Source organism: Salvelinus alpinus, chromosome 3, assembly GCF_045679555.1.
Source record: "Salvelinus alpinus chromosome 3, SLU_Salpinus.1, whole genome shotgun sequence".
Classification (NCBI taxonomy): domain Eukaryota; kingdom Metazoa; phylum Chordata; class Actinopteri; order Salmoniformes; family Salmonidae; genus Salvelinus; species Salvelinus alpinus.
The window spans coordinates 92,532,157-92,538,156 of NC_092088.1; positions in this window are offsets into that span (position 1 = coordinate 92,532,157).

The window sequence follows — 6,000 nt, forward strand, 5'->3', positions numbered from 1 at the left end:
TAAAATGTTTTTATTATAATATTATTGTTATTGGACAATTTCAGGCAGTCCCTGTCTTTAGGCACCAACTTTAGGCACCAACTTTAGGCACCAACTTTAGGCACCAACTTTTCTTTGGTGCCTAATGAGCCTTCAAAAGGTTATTTGGTAACTAATTTTAACCTGGTTTGATCTGATTCAAATTTAGATTTTGATCTGTGTTGTTTCTGTTGATGTCTGATGGTATTGATCTGTGTTGTTGATGTCTGATGGTATTGATCTGTGTTGTTTCTGTTGATGTCTGATGGTATTGATTTGTGTTGTTTCTGTTGATGTCTGATGGTATTGATCTGTGTTGTTTCTGTTGATGTCTGATGGTATTGATCTGTGTTGTTTCTGTTGATGTCTGATGGTATTGATCTGTGGTGTTTCTGTTGATGTCTGATGGTATTGATCTGTGTTGTTTCTGTTGATGTCTGATGGTATTGATCTGTGGTGTTTCTGTTGATGTCTGATGGTATTGATCTGTGTTGTTGATGTCTGATGGTATTGATTTGTGTTGTTTCTGTTGATGTCTGATGGTATTGATCTGTGTTGCTTCTGTTGATGTCTGATGGTATTGATCTGTGTTGTTTCTGTTGATGTCTGATGGTATTGATCGGTGTTGTTTCTGTTGATGTCTGATGGTATTGATCGGTGTTGTTTCTGTTGATGTCTGATGGTATTGATCTGTGTTGTTTCTGTTGATGTCTGATGGTATTGATCTGTGTTGTTTCCGTTGATGTCTGATGGTATTGATCTGTGTTGTTGATGTCTGATGGTATTGATCTGTGTTGTTTCTCTTGATGTCTGATGGTATTGATTTGTGTTGTTTCTGTTGATGTTGACGGTATTGATCTGTGTTGTGTCTGTTGATGTCTGATGGTATTGATCTGTGTTGTTTCTGTTGATGTCTGATGGTATTGATCTGTGTTGTTTCTGTTGATGTCTGATGGTATTGGTCTGTGTTGTCTCTGTTGATATCTGATGGTATTGATCTGTGTTGTTTCTGTTGGTGTCTGATGGTATTGATCTGTGTTGTTTCTGTTGATGTCTGATGGTATTGGTCTGTGTTGTCTCTGTTGATGTCTGATGGTATTGGTCCTGGTTCAAAAGTCAAGGACACTTTATTTAAATTGGATGTCTTATTTAGAGCACAGGCTTTTCCTATTGGTGTGAATCCCTTGGTGTCATGTGACCTACAGATGCCAACGTTAACACTTGAACTTCTACTAATAGCTTCTCTCACCAAACTGTGTTAAACAAATACAGGTAGATCACGTACGTGGCTGCCCAGTCACCCGCATGCTCCCTGTAAATTCCCTGCAATATGCTAAACATTCTAAAAATGTGTTCATGGTTACTGTCTCCATGGCAGCCCGACAACAGAGCACGAGCCGGCCCCTAAACACCAGAGCCTGTGATAATCCTGTGACACCACCAGGCTTCCCTCCACACACACACATGTGCTTTAGGTGCCCTTTGCGCCGCTGCTGAACGCAATCGTGTCGTTGCTATGTTTTGTTGCTTTAGCCCCGACAACAACAACAACACCCTGAAATGCACTCTTGGTAAGAGCAGAACAGAACACAGTGGTCTCTTTGAATTGAGCCCCTTCAGAATGTAACTCTTGAGTTCCAATGTGATGTTTCTCGAGTCCTCAAACAGAGGTGTATTCACTTCAGTGGCCTTTTGGAAAAGATAACTATTTGCTAAACATCCATCAGACCTGAAGCGGCCTGTGTGCTTTTGCACGTGGAGTCAAAGCGCCTGAGTCAGACCTGCTGTGTTCAAATACCATTTGCAACCTTTTAAATACTTGTAGTATTTTCCCTAGCCTGCCTGGCGTACCACATGGGTGAAGTTTGCATGTTGCAACTATTCTATTGGTCGATTGCGCCAGGCAAGCTCAATCAAGGACCAGCTAAAGTATTTACAATTATTTCAAATAGTATTTGATCCCAGGTCTTGACTCTAGAGGTGCTCTGTCACAACTTTGGAAATGTTAAAGGGAGGTGTTGTGTTGGTGTTGTAGCTATGGCAACATAAACAGGAGTAGCAGGTAGTTTGCCAACAGAGATTAGAACATGGGCCTATATACTGTATGTTCCCGTGTGGCTCAGTTGGTAGAGCATGGCACTTGCAATGCCTGGGCTGTGGATTTGATTCCCACATGGGACCAGTATGAAAATGTATGCACTCACTACTGTAAGTTGCAGAGCGTCTGATAAATGACTAAAATATATATTTTTATGTAAGCGTGTTAGGTAAAGGCTTAGAGAGAGAGTATGTGTGTAGTCCCTGCTGTAGTCCTATGTCCTATCCTATTCCCTATATAGTGCCCAGAGCTCTGGTCAAAAGTAGGGAGTAGGGTGCTGTTTGGGCTGTAGCTGTGTGTTTTATAGCCCTCTGACAGTGAGAGGGGTGAGGAAGCGTGAGTTTTTGATTACCTTGACCACGGTCTAGTTTAATGAGTATTTCATCTGTCTTTGGCCCCAGTTGAATTTTCCCACTTACTGCATCCAGGGGATCATCTTGAATTCCATGTATGGTGTAGAACAAGGGTCCCCAAGTTTTTCTTCCTTTGTGACCCACGAATTGAGGTGTCTTTTGAGCCGCACACCCCAAAAGAACATACACAGACCAAAGAATAAGTCAAAAATATTTCCTGAAATTCTATACACTTTTCCATTGAGCTGAGAGACACATCTGCATTTTTTAAGCTCATTTGTTTAGAAATTCTCAAAGATTATAGACTATTATTGACAAAAGTATAGGTCCATTATCTTTTTACATACTTTATATTTGGTTTTAGTTGTTCAAGTTCGAAAATGTTGGTGGGCAGGCAATGTCATCCCGTGACCCACAAGTGGGTCCCGACCCACAGTTTAGGAACCACTGGTGTAGAAGACACTTATGCAGGGTAAGTTACGTTCTATAGTTATAGTTACTAGTTAGCTGTCCAAATTGTAATCAGTAACATATCTTTTGCATTACCCAAACTCAGTAATGTAATCTGATTACTTTCAGTTACTTTTGGATTACTTTACCCTTAAGAGGCATTAGAAGAAGACAAAAAGGACCCATCTCAACACATTTGATGTCATCATAGTTGTCTCTGACTTGTGTTCAGACTCGCTCAGGTGGAACAAACTTCAACTTGTACCTTTTTTCAATGCTGAATTTGTCATTGACAAAACAGAAAGGTGTCATAATGTATTTTTTTTTTCTCGCAAACATCCTTTCTGAATTTAAAAGGATTACAATATTACAATATTTTTTCTGGTAACAAAACGGATTACATTTTTGTAATCAGATGACATGTAACTGATGATATGTAATGAGTTACTCCCCAACCCTGCACAGACAGACAAACGCTGGCATGGACATACACACACTATCTCACTCTCTCTCTCAAACACACAGGCTTGTATGAGCCAGGGGAATGAGTAAGAGACATGACGTGATGAGGTAAACCAGGTAGTGATCAAAGGGATGATGGTGCATTCGTTCCCTTCACACAAACATTTTTCAAACACACACATTCATTTTCACCTTCATTTTACAGCTTTTGGATGCATTTTGTCTTTGTGTAACGGAACCAAGAATGGCAGTGCATGGAAAAATGCACACAAAAAGTCACAGAACAATGCAAGGAAAAAGTGACATACACGGAAAAAGGCAAACACACAGCCAAGCACACACAAACAAGCACATACACCCTCCTAGGGAATGAGAAGGAAAGTCCTCTGCCTGTAGGCTTATGTTATGACTCCTTTCAATTTCTCCCTTCCATTGACATGTAGGGTGCTGGCATCTATAGGACAGGTTCACACGGGTGACATATTTGTCACACACGATGAGTGTCCACCATCGGCTGTGAGGGCAGTAGACCGTGAGCCCCATGCAACCAGGCTTCGGTGGCTTGTTACAGCCCGTCTCAAACTCCTCTGTGGGAGAGAGAGAGAGTCCCAAATGAATTTGGCAGCCTATTATTCCCTATATAGTATACTAGATTTGAGGGAATTTGCCACATATACAATGATTCATCTGTGTGGCATGAAGGTCTGGAGTAGAGCGAGATTATATCTCGGCTGGGATCTATCGAGCCCAAGATCTATACCTCAGCAATAAGGTAGGGAGTTCTGTATCATCCATATGGTCACAGGTAGATGGTGTTGTTCGGCCCGGCGCAACAGCGGAGGGCCAGTCTACCCATAAAGTCCTTATACTCTTGCTTAAGGGCCTTATCTTTTATATCAGTGAGAATTTATAAAAATAAAACAAAAGGTTGAATTGATACAGGCCCTCGTAGGGTTAGTGCTTCCACACAGCCATGTCTCCATGTTACAGTGTGTGTTTATGGAAAACAGACGGAAGACTGAGGCGACCACCTGTGCTATCTAGTGTCCTCTGAACACCTGTGCTATCTAGTGTCCTCTGAACACCTGTGCTATCTAGTGTGCTCCGAACACCTGTGCTATCTAGTGTGCTCCGAACACCTGTGCTATCTAGTGTGCTCCGAACACCTGTGCTATCTAGTGTGCTCCGAACACCTGTGCTATCTAGTGTGCTCTGAACACCTGTGCTATCTAGTGTGCTCCGAACACCTGTGCTATCTAGTGTGCTCTGAACACCTGTGCTATCTAGTGTGCTCCGAACACCTGTGCTATCTAGTGTGCTCCGAACACCTGTGCTATCTAGTGTGCTCCGAACACCTGTGCTATCTAGTGTACTCTGAACACCTGTGCTATCTAGTGTGCTCCGAACACCTGTGCTATCTAGTGTGCTCTGAACACCTGTGCTATCTAGTGTGCTCCGAACACCTGTGCTATCTAGTGTGCTCCGAACACCTGTGCTATCTTGTGTGCTCCGAACACCTGTGCTATCTAGTGTGCTCCGAACACCTGTGCTATCTAGTGTACTCTGAACACCTGTGCTATCTAGTGTGCTCCGAACACCTGTGCTATCTAGTGTGCTCTGAACACCTGTGCTATCTAGTGTGCTCCGAACACCTGTGTGTAAGTGTAACTCGGGAATAGTTTTGGCGGTTGGAGGCACCCATAGCTGTGTGGATCTGTGCAAAACTGTTGCAGTAAGTACCATTTTTATTTAAAAGATTATTCGTCGCTGATGAAAGGGCCATATGTTTCGAAAGCAGTATCGCAAGCAATGATTATTGACATTTCTCAACAGCATCGGAATTGTAGTTCACATGAGCTAGTCATGGGTGAAGTTAACTGCTGAAAACTGTAGGGAGAAGGCAGAATTCTGCCTAGAGTTTGAGAGCTAGGATCTATCCACAGAAACATGACCTAATATTCAAGCGCCTACGGCTTGCTACGAACAAGCACTGACAAAGAAACATACCATCTCAGAACACAGGACCACACCCCACAACATACTTGTACATAGCAACCATTCAGCACAGACTACACATCACAAAAACTCTCATCTGGACAAGTTCATGGGGTGTGGTTTAATACCGTTTTAAATGCTCCCCAGTAAGTAGGGTCCCTTGGGAAACACTGACCAACACTTTGGTTCCTGCCTTGTCACATACGGTTTGATTGACATAAGACCAGTAAATTACTAGGTTTACCTGAATGAGCGATATTATATTGCCCTTTTCTGCTTTTTTTTAACCTTTATTTAACTAGGCAAGTCAGTTAAGAACAAATTCTTATTTACAATGACAGCCTTCCAAAAGACCTCCTGCGGGGACGGGGTTGGTATTAAAAATAAAATAAAAATATCGGACAAAATACACATCACGACAAGGGAGACACCACAACACTGCATAAAGAGAGACCTAAGACAACAACATAGCATGTCAACAACACATGACAACACAGCATGGTAGCAACACAACATGACAACAACGTGGTAGCGGCACAAAACATGATACAAACATGATTGGGAACAGACAACAGCACAAAGGGCAAGAAGGTAGAGACAACGATGCATCACGTGAAGCAGTCC